Source organism: Giraffa tippelskirchi, chromosome 1, assembly GCF_054371585.1.
Source record: "Giraffa tippelskirchi isolate mGirTip1 chromosome 1, T2T-mGirTip1v1.2.pri, whole genome shotgun sequence".
Classification (NCBI taxonomy): domain Eukaryota; kingdom Metazoa; phylum Chordata; class Mammalia; order Artiodactyla; family Giraffidae; genus Giraffa; species Giraffa tippelskirchi.
This window is the reverse complement of record NC_137275.1, coordinates 52,378,946-52,396,352: the sequence shown is the minus strand read 5'-3', so window position 1 is coordinate 52,396,352 and position 17,407 is coordinate 52,378,946. Positions and strand designations below refer to the sequence as shown.

The 17,407-nt window shown below is 41.2% G+C and overlaps 1 protein-coding gene across 21 annotated transcripts in view; it reads right to left on the bottom strand.

Annotated features, from left to right (window-relative positions):
- APBB2 (amyloid beta precursor protein binding family B member 2) overlaps positions 1-17,407 on the bottom strand; it is a 368,065-nt gene that overhangs the window by 329,055 nt on the left and 21,603 nt on the right. For 3 of the 21 annotated variants that reach the window (XM_081591583.1, XM_081591636.1, XM_081591611.1), the window contains exon 1: positions 4,197-4,294. The exons of 16 other annotated variants lie outside the window; for them this stretch is intronic. The gene's annotated coding sequence lies outside the window, so the exon portion shown is untranslated. Of the gene's footprint in view, positions 1-4,196; positions 4,306-14,172; positions 14,353-17,407 lie in introns of those variants that run through there. 2 more of the 21 variants (XM_081591594.1, XM_081591507.1) reach the window with 2 other exon arrangements.

Genomic DNA, 17,407 nt, shown 5'->3' with positions numbered 1-17,407 from the left:
TTTAGTGTGCTAACCCTTAGTCTGGAGTTCCTTCCAGAACATTCTCCCGAGTTAAATTCAATAAATCATACTAAGGCTTTGACCTCTCCTTGTACTTTTTAGCATCTATGGTTTTTACTCTTCCCTTCTACCCATCTAAAACTTCTCCTGCCTCCTTTCCTGATTTTCATTCTTTATTAAGGACAGTGATTGATGGGCAAATGCTCCACCTTCCCTCAGGTGTCATACATGTTACATTGCCGGTGCCTGGACATCTGTGTATTTACTCACCAAAATGTTTTTCAATGTATGGACATTTCAATATAATAATGAGCACCTACTAAGTATTCAATTGTGTGAAATTCCAATGAGAACCGCACAGTTAGGACCCTCCTGTCCTAGTGGTTAGAAAAACCACTGAAGTTTCTAGAAGAGAATAACAATGTAAACCAGCATGCTTTAAAAACCACTACAATAGCTGCCACTCAGCCTGAGATATCCCACGTACCTTAGTTAAAAAGCAAAGTAACTGCTAATTCCCACTAAATAGATTTTATCAATTTCTGTATCATTTTGAAAAAGAATATAGATTAGATTTATTTACCATCATTTCAAAGAAAAATACTCATACAACGACATCCACAAGCCAAGTACCCCCAGGTCTACTCCACCAAAATGGTTTTTGTCCATAAGGTCTGTTACACAGTTAACGGTGCTTCTCAAACTTGTCAGCTCAAAAGCACGCACAATTTAAAATGGAAACAAGAGATTCAGGAATCCTATTCCTCTGAATTACCAGCACAGAACCACAACTCTAAATACTACAGCAATAAACCTACAATAATCCTCGTGAAATACAGTATCAATTAAATGTTGGTGCAAGAAATGTAACACAGAATTACTGCCGTATTAACACTCTCTGAAGATAAATCACCGAAGACTTTAAAGAAGTACAAATCGATTCTATGAATATTTAACACAGCTGGATGTATTTAAAATTTCCCATAGCAGACATACACTGACATCAAAGAGAGCTGCAAAGGGTTAAAAGTGAGAGATTATATATGAATTCAGAAAAAGGAAAGACAGCAGCCTGTGAATTTTTATCTTGGAAATGACAATATTTTACAGCCTCAGGGGAAAGAAGACAAAACAGTATTCCATAATGTTAACTCATTACAGGATTTAATAGAAACCCAACCCAACTAATCCTCCTCCTCCTTTTCCATCTAAATTTCATTGCTGAATTTAAGAGTCCAATCTCAGACAAGAAGGAAAGTTGCAAGAACACAGTAACGAGAGGAAAGGACAAAAGCCTGAGATATTGTTTGTCTCAAGGTGTGGGTCCGTGAATCGCATAAAGCTGCATGTCTGTCTCCACCTCACCGTCTCCTACAAGGACACAACTGCTTTCGAACACCATGGTACCACAGGTTTTGAACAAGCCCAAGCAAGCCTGCATAATGGTGGGGTTGTGCTGGTTTTCTTGTTTGAGGGTCTTTAAAAGTAGAATGAAACTTGCCCAGGTGTTTTCTTTTATCTTTCAACAGATCAAGTGGCCTCTGCCCGCCCCCCTCGTTAAGCTTCTTGATCACTCTGCCTTTCCCACTCCTTGACCATCTACAAGGCAGTTGATTTATAAATAAATCCTGCAGAGAAGCCACGACCAACCTCTAGAGAGGAGCCTCATGAGGAAAAACTTCCCTTTTAATAAATCTAAAGCTCTTCTCCTTGTACAGTTTAATTCTACTTCCCTCTTTTTTTTTCCTCTGTGAACTCAGTAGAAGGGAATAAATCTTTGAAAGAAAAAAATCCCTTTCATCTCACAAAATAATCACATGTGCGAATTCTATGAGTTAATAGCTAATAGATGTGCCCCTCAAAGGAGCGAAGACATCAATGATCAAATTTAATTCTATCATTTGTGTTTAAAAGATTCAGATCTAATTTGGCCTTATAGAAACAAAGCATTTAATATCTCCTTTGATTCTGAAATTGTACCAGTCTCCCTGAAAGTTTAAGTTCACACCTTCACCTACATTCAATTCCCAGCAAGTGTACAGAGCTTTTCCTAATAGTTTCACTGAGCCATTGAGGGAGTTGGAGTGAAACCCAAGGTCCTTCTGTTTAACTCCACTCTGAGTTGCCCTTTTAGTTCTTCTGCTCCCTTACCTTGGTAGACTGGGAAGATGAGATAAAATTCAAGTCTGTTAATTATACTTTGCTCCCAATTCTTGATTTTAAGATATGCAAAGGAGAAAACTGCGATGCTACTAAAATTGTTTTTGGAGGTAAATTATCCTGCTGACTAATTATGTATAATTTCTTCATTTTCTTTATTCAAGCAAATGAATTCCAGATAAATTTCCTTTTAGGTCAAATTTTTCTTCCCTTGAAAAAATTCATGACTAAGCCTATATAACCCTAACACTGCCTTACTCAACCCTCAAGAACTCAGTATTACTACATATCCTGTTAGGAGAAAAGGAGCTAAAACTTGTCTGAAAGGTGCTAACATTACATACTTTGTCATGAAGTTGTTATTACTGAGAAGAGTTAAGGCTAAACAACCCTGTAAAAGAAAAGAGGGAGCCTAAGAAGTATCAACACCTGACCTCCATCCTAAAATGATTACACAAAGGTTTTCCCATTTCTAGCATCCCAGTTATTCTTCATCTCTGCTGTGAACATGGGCCCTCACCTCCAGCAAGCTAGTCATAAAATTCGAAGCTGCCTGTGTTTAGTCTCTACCTTGTCTCTTCCGAGTTCACTCCAATCAGGCTTTCACTGCTGTCATTCTATCAGAACTGCTCTTGTCAAAGTCACCAATGGCCTCCATGTTGCCAAACCCAGAGGTCAACCTGTTTCTTATTCTACTGGATGATTACTTTTGAAACACATTCATTACATGCCTTCTGAAACCCCTCTGCTCTTTCTTTGGGTTCACTTCCTACCTCACTGACTCCTCTTTCCAGGGTTGTCTCTGCTGGTCCCTTTCATCTTTGAACTCTGGATTCCAGAATCTCTCATACATCCAGTTGCCTGCCCAACCTCTCCACACGAGTGTGTAACAGGCATCACAAACTTAAGTCCTAAATCAAACTCCTACTGTTACCAACTAACTGGCTCCTTGCAAAACCTTGCCCATCTCAGCAAATGGCAACTCCATTCTTCTAGGAGCTCAGAAGTCATCCTTGCCTCTTCATTTGTTTCTTTTCTTTCTCTCCTTCCTCCTCACCACATCTAATCTACTGGGATAACAGCTCTACCTTATTATATCTTAAACCTCACAACTCACTACATCCCTCTCTAGCACCTGGCACAGTGAACATCATCTCCTGCCTTGATTATAGTAATGCCTCTGCTTCCTCTCTTCATTCTCATCTCCACAAAAGAGTGACCATTTGTAAAAGATAAATTTTATTATTATATTATTAACCTGTTGAAAACCCTCTAAGGGCTTCACACCTGCTATGGGTTGAAGTGTTCCCCCCACCCCACGAATTTACATGTTGAAGTCCTAACCCCCAATACCTCAGAACATGACCTTATTTGGAAAGACGGTTGTTGCAGATTTATCAGTTAAGATAAGGTCATTAGGGTGGACCCTAAACCAATATGACTGGTGTCCACATAAAGAAGGGGAAATTTGGACACAAAGACACATACATAGGGAGAACCCCACGGGAAGGTGAGGGTTGAGACCTGCAAGCCAAGGAACACCAAATACTGCCAGCAAACAACCAAAAGCTAGGAGAGAGAGATGGAGCACAGACTCTCACACCACCATCAGAAGGAACCAACCCTGCAGGACCCTAATGGGACTCATGACATCCAGAATTGTGAACCAATCCATTTCTGTTGTTCTTCCACCCAGTTCGTGGTACTCTATTAGAGCAGCTCAAGCAAACTAATACACTATCTCACACAGCATAAAAGGTGAACTCCGTGCAATGGCACAAAGGTCCCACATGACTGTACCCCAACTCACACCCTAGCCCCCTTGATGTTCCCCCAATAGGCCAGGCGCATGTCTCAGGGCCCCTGCGATGGCTCTTCCTGCAGCCTCTCTGCTCTAGTCCGGTACCATCAATTCTTTTAGATGTCTGTTTCAATACCTCCATAAGGCCTTCTCCTCCCTCCAACATTCTCACTCCCCTCACCAAGTCTTGTCTTTCTCCACAATTGTGTCACCTCCAGAAACCTGAACTACTTACTGTGACAGACTGGGAGAGCAACTGCTAAGACCTGCAGAGCAGCTGCAGGTAGAAGCACTCCAGGGCCCAGCATCTCGGTGACCAGAGAACTTCCTGCCGGAGGCCACACCCCTTCCGGGGCAGCCGCACCAGGTAACACACCTGAAGGCAGTGAGCTCATCGCTGAGCGCCTCAACCTGTCAGTCAATCCATGCTCACTTCAGGGTTCTCAGGCAGGCTGGCGGAGGCTCTGTGAAACCTGCATCACAGCTCAACCTCTTCTGCTGCCCAATCCTGTTTCCATCCCCTTCTGTTCACCATGCTGATCCCAAGTAAACACCCAACCTCCATCTCAGCCTCTGTTTCAGGAAAACCCAACCCTGAGGCACTTACCTGCCTCCCGCCACTTGAGTATTATCTTATTGAGGGTAGAGAGTTTGTTTCAGTGTGTCCCCAAAGCCTAAAACACTACCTGGTAGGAACAGGAAATAACTGAATGGGGACAGTGGAAGGAAGATAAGGAGGGGAGAAGAGAAAGGGAGGGAGAGAGAGAAGGAGGAAGAGCATTGACTCTGTGGATAGGACACCAGCCCCTGGATAAAATAAACTCTCAATATGGTCATTATCAGTCACAGAGCAAAAGGAATACACACTATTACAATGAAACTGTGCATGAGGTTTCCAAAGTGCACATGGCTGTGTTATTTCAGAGAAACAAAGAAAACTGTGTACAAAGTTTCTGAGACTCACTTAGTTAGTATCTTTATACTCCTGACTCCTCTCTTCCTCCTAGGATTTTAAATTTTGCAACCTCAAGGTCTACCATCAAGAGGATTTCAGGACCTGAACCTTTCAGGTAGGAAAAATACTGTGTAATTACTGTTCAATAGCTTTGTGACATCTTATATGTTAATTCTTAACTCCCACTAACAAGAAACTCTGCTTGGCATTTGATGGTAATAAACAGTATATTATAGCCTTTCTCTTTATTGACTGTGTCTTATTTCAGGCCTCACTCAATATATTATTTTTTTTTTCCCTCAGAGAACTGCCTTTCACGTTACTGCAAAACTAATTGCATTCAGCTCTGACAAATGACATAAAATATATTTTCCATGCTCCATAATTGGCTACTTGTTTGGACCCAAATAAGGCTGATTTCCACCTGGTCACGTACCTCATGCCAATTCAATCAAGAATATGTGAGGTCTGACTACAAAGTAACAAAGCTGGGAGGGTTGTGTGTGCTTGGTTTATAGAGTCACTTTCATTTCTTTACATATCATTGCATGATGGGATCCTAAGGGGAAAATGTAAAGACGTTTAACAACAAAATCACCACTAAACTAGAGCTACTATCACTCTACTTGTCTGAATTACTCTAAGACAAATGGATTCAGAACACTGTGCTTATAGCACAAAAATGGCATACATAGTTGTATGTACACATAGATAAACATAAATATTCCATACATAGAAATATTTTATAACCATAAATATGAATAACAGGGTCCTCCCAGTCAAACCTATCTAATTTCATCAACCTTCTGAAATTACATCTTTCACTGAAGCAGCCCCAGGGTACCAATGCAATAAGATAACATTAATTAAAATACATAAAACCATCCAGGAGTAGCAAGGGATATATTATCCAATTTTTTAAAGGTAGAAATTGAACTAAAAATAGTAATCAATGTTTTGCCAGCTTAAAAAGCTAAGTCTTACATAGTGCCTGAAGCTACAACTCTACCAGACTTTCTCCAAGGTAGAATAATAATAATTAGCATGTTATTCATCCGTCTGGTATGCACCTATCTTGGCAGTGTACGTGTGCAAGCTCATTTTGCAACCACAAGCTTCAGTTCTCTGCTACCTACTGGCCATTAAGCAGAATCTGGGAAGTTCCAAAATACAACGTGCCATCACTATGCCAACATTTGAAGCACACACAAAAAATGAAGAGTCTATGCAATACTAATGAGTCCCTCATAATTATTACTGCTGAAGTTCAGCTTTCCACTTCATGACATCTGGGGACTGAAAAAAGAAAACAGATTCCTGGGACATTTCAGAAGACTGGCCATTCCTGTTGATGATCTACCTAGATAAGGCAAAAGAAAAGAATTTTAAAGAGGCAGGAAGGTTTCCAGCTTTGGTGTCTGTGGGGACGGTCATGCTGCTTACTGTGGCGGAGAACACAGCAAGTCCCAACAGGGTTAAAAAGTGCTGGCATCACACACAGCTGGCAGGGATGTAAACCTGAACAACCACTTTAACAGACTCCATGAAGGCTGGAAAACCCAGCAATCCTATGCCTAAGAACACACTTGGCAGAAAGGCATCATGGTACGTGTCAAAAGCATATACAAGAATGCTCACAGCACCATTATTCTCAACAGCCAACAGTCGGGAAACCGAATGTCTATCAACGGTCATGTCGGTAAGTGGAAGTATATTCACACAATGGAAGCCCACGTACAGCGGAGAAGAATGAACTATTGCTACTCACAACAACATGGGAGGCTGAGCATTAGACCACCAATATGAAAGAGGTCATACTATATGACTCCATGTTTGTGAGGTTCAAAACAGGCAAAACTCAGCCACAGTGACAGAGGTACAATGGGACGGATCTTCTCTGAAAGGACAAGAGGAAAGCGGCAGAAAGGATGGAACATTTTCTATCTTAATCTGACTAATGGCTACACAGGTGCACACATGGAAAAACTCACCCAGCAGTTCACTGAAGATTTGTGCACTGCCCTACAAAGAAAGTGTCAGTTGCTCAGTCATGTCTGACTCTTTGCAACCTTATAGACTAAAGACTGCCAGGCTCCTCTGTCCATGGGATGCTCCAGGCAAGAACTCTGGAGTGGGTTGCCATGCCCTCCTCCAGGGAATCTTCCTGACCCAGGGATCGAACTCAGATCTCCTGCATTGGCAGGCAGATTCTTTACTATCTGAGACACAAGGGAAGTCCAATACCTTAATTTTTACATTTCATGAGTAAATTAAATTCTCCTAGCCCTACAGCTTTACAGAGACAACAAATCCCCATCATTGAGCTTTCCCGAGGAAGTCATGAATAAAATGTTCTGGATGTGGCTCAGATTCTTCAGATGCAGAACTGTATGGCCCTGACAGAGCATGTCATCCCTCTCTCCTACTTTTTCTAAAACCTGCTCAGACATAATTTATTGATCCCTTTTCTGTGTTGAAGGAACAGGGATCTCTATGCTGGCACTGATGATCTGTGAGCCCCAGGGAGACAAGCCGGGGCTCACTCACTTTTGTCTCCTAAGCACAGAGCAATAGGTACTGGATTTTGTTTGAATAATTCAACAAGCCTTCAGTAAAATTCCCTTAAAAGTTCACAACTAAAGATCATGTGTCACATCTTCCCTTATAATTATCCAAGTAGATGCAATCCTACACCTGCTACCATTTTTTTCCATAAAAACGTTGATCTAATCCTCTAATATTATCATCCTTGAAGAAATAAAAATGCTCCACAGTAGCACATATTGCTTAGCCTGACTTCATGCAGTATTTTTGTTTTCTAAAGCAGACCATAACAAAAGAATTTCCTACATAAGCTATTTCTTTTTTTATTGAAGTATAACTGGTTTATAATATTTTGTTAGTTTCAGGTGTATAGCAAAGTGATTCAGGGATATATTCTTTCTTTTTTACTCTTTTCCATCATAGGCTATTACAAAATATTGAATATAGTTTCCTGTGCTATACAGTAGGTCCTTGTTTATCTACTTTATATGTTGTAGTAAGTATCTGCTAATCCCACATTCCTAGTTTATCCCTCCCCTACCTTCCCATTTGATAACCATAAGTTTGTTTTCTATGTTGTGAGTCTATTTGTTTTGTAAATAGGTTCATTTGTACTATCTTTTAGATTCCATATGCAGGTAATGTAATATTTGTCTGACTTACTTAATATGATAATGTCTAGGTCCATTCATGTTGCTACAGATAGAATTATTTCATTCTTTCTTATGGCTGAGTAATATTCATATGGTGGTAAAGAAGACTCTTGAGAGTCCCTTGGACTACAAGGAGGTCAAACCAGATGATCCTAAAGGAAATCAATCCTGAATATTGATTAGAAGGACTGATGCTGAAGCTAAATCGCCAATACTTCAGCCACCTGATGTGAAGAGCTGACTCGTTAGAAAAGACTCTGATACTGGGAACGACTGAAGCAGAAGGAGAAGGAGGCGACAGAGAACAAGATGGTTGGAGGCCATCACCAACTCAATGGACAAAGTTGGAGCAAGCTCCAGGAGATGGTGAAGGACAGGGAAGCCTGGTGTGCTGCAGTCCATGGGTTCGCAAAGAGTCGGACACGACTGAGCAACTGAACAACAACAATATTCATACACACACCCCCCAACACACATCTTTGTTCATTCATCTGTCAGTGGACAATTAGGTTGCTTCCACATCTTGACTACTGTAAATAGTGTTGCTAAGAACATTGGAGCGCACGTATCTTTTCAAATTAGAGTTTTTGTTTTTTCTGGATATATGCCCAGGCATGAGATTGCCAAATCATACAGTAATTCTATTTTTAGTTTTTTAAGGAGCCTCCATACTGTTTTCCACAATGACTGCACCAATTTACATTGGTGCAATGTAGGAGAGTTCCTTTTTCTACACACCCTCTCTAGCGTTTATTATTTGTTGACTTTTTGATGATGGCCATTCTGACTGGTATGAGGTGATATTTCATTTTTCATTTGCATTTCTCTAATAATTAGCTATGCTGAGCACCTTTTCATGTGTCTGTTGGCCCACCTGTATGTCTTCTTTGGAGAAATGTCTATTTAGGTCTTCTGCCTGTTTTTTGATTTGTGGCTGTTTGGTTTTTTGATGCTGAGTTGTATAAGCTATCTGTATATTTTGGAAATTAAGCTCTTGCTGGTCACATCATTTGCAAATATTTTCTCCTATTCCATAAGCTGTCTTTTCCTTTTATTTATGATTTCCTTTGTAGTGCAAAAGCTTGTAAGCTTGAATAAATCACATTTGTTTATTTTTGCTTTTATTTCTTTTTTGCCTTAGGAGACTGTACTAAACAAAAATATTGTTACTACTTATGTCAGAAAATGTTTTGCTACACAGCCTATTTCTTAAAGTTCTGTTTGTGATCATCTCATCAGAAGAAGTGAGAAAAAAGCAAATGCCAGTCATGGAAAGAAGGATGCAAGTCCTTCTTTATATAATCAGGTTTGACTACTGGATGTGTTATGATTTGCAATGTTTCGTTGTGCAGGTTATGCATCAGAGACAATTTCATACTAGTCTTATACAGTTGGCCATTAATATATGGCTTCATTCCTGGAGGTAATGAAAATTCACCTCCTAAGAAAGATAAAGCAGTTGAACCAATAAAAAGTAAGAATTTTCTCTAAGAGGAACTGAAAAGGAAGCCAGTGAACACTAATCTCCCACTTCTGATTAAGGAGCTTTGGAGAAATGGAGAAGGAGCCGGTGGTCTCTTTCTGATGGACAGAAGCAGCAAGAGGTTGGCAGACCAAGGACTAGGAGATGGAAAACACTCCACTTTAGCCAATGAGCAACCTCCTCTTTGCCTTACTAATGCCTGTGTGATTCCATGATCAAACCATGGTTATGAACAATCAGCAACAGCCTATTTAGTTCATCGGCTTAACTCAGGATCCACTGAAAATGTCAATAGCTATTCAATTCTTTTTAAAGTTTTCTACCAAGCATTCATTTATTTTTATTCTTCCCCCAACCCTCTCTAGAATACCCAAGTGTCAAAAAAGATGGTACTTACAAATACAAGAACCAGTGGTTCTTACCCCTCACCTAGTGGGGTGACCAGTCTGAGAAGTACAAGTGGGCACACCACTGACTGTGCCTCTGGGGTGCTGAGCAGTCCTGACTCAGCCACACCCTCCACTGCAGTGGTCAAGGCATCACAGTGAATATTTGGCCTTGCAGGACTCATTGTGCATGCTAAGTAACTTTAGTCATGTCTGACTCTTTTCGACCCCATGGACTATAGCCCGCCAGGCTTCTCTGTCCACGGAATTTTCCAGGCAAGAATACTGGAGTAGGTTGCCATTTCCTCCTCAGGGGATCTTCCCAACCCAGGGATCGAACCCGCATCTCTTAAGTCGCCTGCATTGGCAGGAGGGTTCTTTACCACTAGCGCCACCTGGGAAGCCCCTGCAGGACTGATTACTTGTCTTCAATGACAAAACAAATGAAGCTATTTTTCTCACTTCTTCATTTTCAATTCCTTCATTCCACCACCAAGATTAGGGACCTGTTTTTACAAACCATAGCTGGTGGCATTAGTCAAATGATGTTTTTGACAATAGAGACCATACCATCTGATGCTGAGATGGGCCTGCTGAAGTGTTATTCTTCCCTGAGGCAGGAGAACAGCATAGGTAGGGCACAAGTAGTAGTAAGACAGACCATATTATGAGGTAGTTTTCTCGAGAAGACCTCCAAACCTCTGAAAGTAAGCTTGACAGTGAACCTGTGCACAGTGAAATTTAAAAGCTTACTGGCTAAGAAACTTGGATTTACAAAAACAAAAATAAAAACAAAAAACTAGTAGAATTCTAGTCTTGCTTCAACTACTTCATGTACTAAAATTCTTTAAACTTTGTATTCCTTTCTAGATAGCCAGAATATATTTACTTAGATGATATACCAGCAAGCCTTTTTCATCCACCAGTTACCTTAACAGTGAAACAGGAAAAAGATGAGCAAGACCTGGGGGAAAGAATGAATGTAACTGGTACTCATTAATACTATGTGATAGGCCCTCTTAGGCACTTATATATGTGACAGCCTACAAACCTCACAGCCTTTTAAGGCAGAAACTGATCTCTCCAGCCTGTAGAAGAAAACTGAGGTGTGACTTCTCCAAGACCACAGTTAGCAGCAGAGCTAGGATTTGAGGCAAAGACGAAGGACACCTCAGAACTTCCCTAGACCATGATTCTCCCACTGGCATTCCTGAGCACGCCAAAGGGAATCCCAGGCCTCCCCAAGGCTATTTCCACCAGCAAGCTTCCCGTGTTCCTTGCGGAGGCTGCCGTTTTCTGCATCAGTACTTCAGCAGCTCTCCCAGGACCCAGCTGGGAACAGGCCCACCGTTGCTGCTGTTACCGCAGCAGTCTGAAAAACACAGCACAGCCTCGAGCAGGGTAGAAGAGCCTGAATGGAGAGAGAGAGAGAAAACACACACATGCATGCACGCAAGCGAGAAGGTGGACGTGTGTGTATAAAAATAAGAATGGTGGAACTGTAAAAAAAAAAAAAGGAAGTAAAGATAAATTTTAATTCATACAGAAGAGTGGTCATATTTCCTTAATATGGTATATCAGGATCTAATACTTAGTGGGATATTTGAATATTTGAAACATTTTGTTACGACAAAACTTTACAGATAGATAAAGGAACATAGATATCAATATGATGTACATAATTAGACACATCTGGAAGGTTACCCAGACTATTAACAATGCTAATGCACAAGGAGCAGGAAGAAAGAATGGGGCACTTATACTTAATTCTGTATATTTTGAGAGGTAAATAAGATAAAACCTAAAGAACAAACATAAGTTTTCAATAATTACTACAGTTTTACATGGAGATGTAATTTTAGATTTGACCCAGCTGATCACACCTCTCCCTTGAAAGATATCCTCATTTGGCTTCTAAGACATCACACCCCGCCATCAGTGCCCAGTCCTTCTAAGTCTCCTTTGCTTCTTCTTATGTCTCCAACTCTAACATGTCAGTGCAAGTCTTCTCTAACTTCACTCCCTTCCTGGATGATCTTTATACAGTAAAGTATGTATGTATTTGTATGTAGTAAGTCTACATACAAATGAGTTCCATTGTAAGAGCATGTTCATAAGTCCAACAAAATTAGCCTACTAAAACAGAGGGCAAGCTGTAATTTCACTAATGTCTGATGTTGATGGAATGTACGTTGACATCTTTGAAAGCTTGCAACTTAAAGGTTCTTATGTAGGGGATTTACCGTACTTCCAAATCTGTAAAGACCTCTTTCCCCTAAGTTCCAGTTGCTGGGTTCATATCTCCAATCTATGTCTGTTAAACACCTCAAACTGTCATATTCAAAGCTGAGCTCCGGATCCACCCTGTCTTTGCCCGTTTGGACTGCTATAACAAAATGCCATAGACTGATGGCTTAAAAACAACAGAAATTTATTTCTCACAGGCTGAAGGCTGAAAGTCCAATATCAAGGCACCAGCAGATTCAGTGTCTAGTGAGAACACTCTGTCAGGATGCAGTCTGCCAACTTCTCGTATCTTCACGTGGCGGAGAGCAGAAAGGGTTAGCCAGCTCTCTCTTGACTCTTACAAGGGCACTAACCCCATTCACGAGGGGTACACTCTCGTGACCTTATCTAAACCTAATGACCTCTCAAAGACCCCCAGATACTAGTATCACATCAGGGAGTGTCATCACATCAGGGAGTAACACGAATTTGGTGGGGGGAACACATTCAGTCCGTGACACTCCCCCACCCAAACCTGTTTCATGGATCACAGTCTTCTGCATTAGAGCAGCCTCTTACTTCCAACTGCTCAGACTAAAATCCTTGGAATCATCCTTGACTCCTCCCTATCTATCACACCCCACATTCAAACTATCAATAAATCCTACTGGCTCCACTTTGAAAGTACATTAAGAATCCAGTCACCTCCACTGCTACTGGCCTTTTCCAACTCTCCATCATCTCTCAAACCAGATTACAGTCACCTTTGGACTGATTTCCCTGATTTCCAACCCAACGTTCCTAATGTCTGTTCTCACACAGCCACCAGATGACCCATGTAAAATGTAAGTCAGACAGTGATCCTTGCTGGGAACCCTCCAGTGGCTTCGCATCTTAATTGGCTCTAAAGTCAAGGCTGTTTTAGTGGCCCAACCAGCCCTACAGGATGCTGCGCCACCTTCACCCCACCTTTTTATCTATCTGCCCCAGTCCACTCTTCTCACCTCACTCCAGCCGAGCTGACATTCTCCTGCTCCACAAACACCACCGCCTGAAGCACTCTTTCCCCAAGTATGCATTCAGACCATCCTCCCTCACCCCTTTCAAGTGCTGACTCAAAACACTTTCTCTGTAATGTCTCCCCTGACTGACCCCCATCGAAAATCACTCAGAATACAAAAGAAGAATGTATATAACTGAGTCACTGTTGCTGTACAGCAGAGACTGGCACAACACTGTAAATGAACTACACTTCAGTTAAAAAAATAAAAACTAAAATCACATTCCCCTCTTCTTACCCTCCCCTAATCCCCGCTACCATCCCTCTAGTCTGACTTATTTTTCTCCGCAGTTGTTGTTTTTCAGTCGCCAAGTCGAGTCTGACTCTTTGTGACCCCATGGACTGCAGCACTCCAGGCTTCCCCGTCCTTCACAATCCCCCGGAGTTTGCTTAAACTCATGTCCATTGACTCGGTGATGCCATCCAACCATCTCATCCCCTGTCGCCCTCTTCACCTTCTGCCTTCAATCTTTTCCAGCATCGGGGTCTTTTCTAGAGAGTCAGCCGTTCACATCCAGGTGGCCAAAGTATTGGAGCTTCAGCTTCATCAGTCCTTCCAAAGAGTATTCAGGGTTGATTTCCTTTAGGATTGATTAGTCTGATCCCCCTCATTTTCAAAAGTCTTCTCCAGCACCACAGTTCAAAAGCATCAATTCTCAGTGCTCCACACTACTTATACCTTATAATGTCGATTATTTATTTCCTTTAGTTACTGTCTATAATCCTGACAATGGAAGCAAGTTCCACAAAGGCTTGGATTTCTATCTGCTGTGTTCCCTGCTTTGTCTCCAGCATCTCACTGGCCCTCAATAAATACAGTGAATGAGTAAATAGAACCTTTGTTCAGCCACTTATTCTCACCAACATTTTTAACTAGTTTAGTGTAGAACAATTCCATGCTCACCATTATGTTGTTCCTGTCCTGAATTTTCTAATGAAACATTTCCCCAAAGGTCTCCTTCACCAGGCTGTCCGGTGTCCAATGCTAGCCTGCCCCTGCAGTGGAGGAAGGCCTAATTTTTTTGCAAGTGGGAGGAGACTTAAAAGGCTCTGCCCCAAGTGTTTACAATTATCATCTCCAACTGTTGACATATCTGGTGATGTTTATTTCTTATTTTCCTTCTGCCTAAGCCTTGTCATAATGAATACATTGCATAATGAATACATAATGAATGACTCTCATGATGAAAGAAAACCACAATTGGAAATGACTCCCCCCTTTAAAACTAAAAATAAGAGTAGATTGGACCACAGCTAAAATAATTCATGCCCTTGCCATCACAGCTCTGAGAAGTGTAGCCAAAGAAATCCTGAGGCCACACGCCTCCTTTCACCTCTGAACATCTGCCAACTGAGCGGCACCACCAATGGGCTGCCTTCCGGTGGCGGTTTTTCTAAACTTACGCAGGTTCAGAACTGGGTAATTTGGAAACAATTAACAAACTCATCTTCAAATTGATTACTTAAAGATACAGGTGGTTCACCAGATTTAAAAACAAAACCATGTTGGCTCAACATGCTGGTTTATTTTTTTTTTATTTTGCCTAATCAGCAATCTGCACAAAGCTTTGTGCCAATGTCTGGCCTATTTTAATCACTTCTTTATCTATTTAAACAATGTAATTTTTTTTCACCTCCTAATCCAAATGTTCAAATGGTGAACGCTATTTTCAAGAGACTGTATGGACCCAATGGTGCAGCATTGATCCAAGCCCACAGGAATCGTTGAACTTAGTATTAAGTGAACCTTCTTAGCCCTTGTAGTCTTTTAGCAAATTGAAGAATAACAACATTAACAAGAGCCAGTGCTTTTTGTTTGTTTCAGTACTTACTTTGGACAAGCACCAATCTAGGCACTTCAAGTTAATATGCTCATTTAATCCTCCCAAAGTCTTTTATCCCTATTTAAAAGATGAAGATACAGAAGCACAGAGAGATCAAGAACTTACCTTAAGGAGACACAGAAGAATTCAAACCCTGGTTCTAGGACCAAAGTCAGGTACTAGAGGAACTCTTGTACCTCTGTGAGTAACCCCTGGGGATATCTCCTTACATGCCATGCCTCTGGATATACTACTCCCATTTCCCCTAATGTTATTTCTTTCCTTTGTTGCCCTGAAAACTCCAATTCAACCTTCAAAACCTGAAACCCTGAGAATTAATCGTGCTCTATCACCCTTTGCCTTGTTTATATACTATTTTATTAAAATTTAAATGAATTAATCTTCCCTGACTTAACTATTCACTTAAGTGAAAAGGGGCTGTATCTGACTCATATCTCAATTCTCCACACTTGATATCAAAAGAATGAATTAATTTACAAATTTGAAAACTTTCAAGGTTTATTTAATAATATAACAACATTTATTACATGTTTACTATTCCAGGCACTTCGCGTATTTTAATTCACTTAAACCTTGCACGCTAAGTTGCTTCAGTCATGTCTGACTCTTTTAGAACCCTATAGACTGTAGCCCTCCAGGCTCCTTTGTCCAAGGGATTCTCCAAGGCAAGAATACTGGAGTGGGTTGCCATGCCCTCCTCCAGGGGATCTTCCCAATCCAGGGATAGAACCTGTATCTCTTAGATCTCCTGAACGGGCAAGTGGGTTCTTTATCACTAGCACTACCTGGGAAGCCACTTAATTCTGACCATAACCCTAGTGAGAAAAGTATAATTACTGTCAACATTTTGGAGACAATGTTAAAGATTCTATTACTGCCCAAGATCAAAGCTAGTAAGAATCAGAATTTGACCCGAAGCAGTGTGGCTTCATGCTCACTGCCTCCCCAGGACACAGGTCCTGTACTGGACTCCCCAAGGTCCAGAGGAAAGGTCAGAGATAGTTCTTGCCCCAAAAGATGCCACACGGAATCTTCTTCACATTAATGGAGGGAATGATCACCTGAAGGATTTATGTTCACCCTGAACACTAACTATCTAGCATGAAGTTTGCTATTAAAAAAGCTCAGTAGATATTAGTTGAATGATCAAAAATAATTTCCATATAGTTCTGTTGTTGTTGTTTAGTTGCTATATATTAATAATATATTCATATTTATGTATATGAATACTGTTGTTGTTCAGTCACTTAGTTGTGTCCGACTCTTTGCGACCCCATGGACTGCAGCACACCAGGCTTCCCTGTCCTTCATCATCTCCTGGGGTTTGCTCAGACTCATGTCCATTGAGTTGGTGATGGCATCCAACCATCTCCTCCTCTGTCACCCCCTCCTCCTCCTGCCCTCAATCTTCCCGAGCATCAGGGTCTTTAGCAATGAGTTAGCTCTTCACATCAGGTCGCCAATGTACTGGAGCTTCAGCTTCAGCATCAGTCCTTCCAATGAATATTCAGGGTTGATTTCCTTTAGAATTGACTGGTTTGATCGCCTTAGAATGACTGAATTTTTTACATGTAATAGCACCAGGAACTGGTCAAAGTATTAAACATGTATTTTTATCTTCAAAATGGCTATGTGAGGACTTCCCTGGTAGTACAGTGGATAAGAATCCACCTGTATTGATAAGAATCCACCCAATGTAGGGAGCACGAGTTCAATCCCTGATCCAGGAAGATTCCACATGCCACAGAGCAACTAAGCCCATGCACCGCAACTACTGAAGCCCATGCGCCCTAGAGCCTGTGCTCCACAACAAGAGAAGCCACCACAATGAGAGGCACCATGCACCGCAACTGGAGAGCAGCCCCCACTCGCCACAACTAGAGAAAGCCCACGTAGCAACAAAGACTCAATGCAACCAAAAATAAGACAAATACTATTTTTTAAAAGACTATGTGAGGAAGATACCCTTTTTAGTCCTACTTTACAGATGAGGAAACTGAGGCATGACAAGTTTCAATAACTTGAGGTTCAAGATCACAACACTGGACTGTGAAACCAGGATTCACACTCAAGCAGTCTGACTCTAAAGACCTATCATTTCCTATGGCTACTGGAACAAACACAAATTATTTGACTTAACACAATGGAAACATTCTCTCACAGCTTCAGAAGCTTGAATTCTGTTATCAAGATATTGGCAGGACCATGCTCCCTCCTAAGCATCTAGGAGAGGATCCTTCCTAGCCTCCTCCAGCGTCCAGTACTCAGTTGCTTCAGCTGTGTTTGACTCTTTGC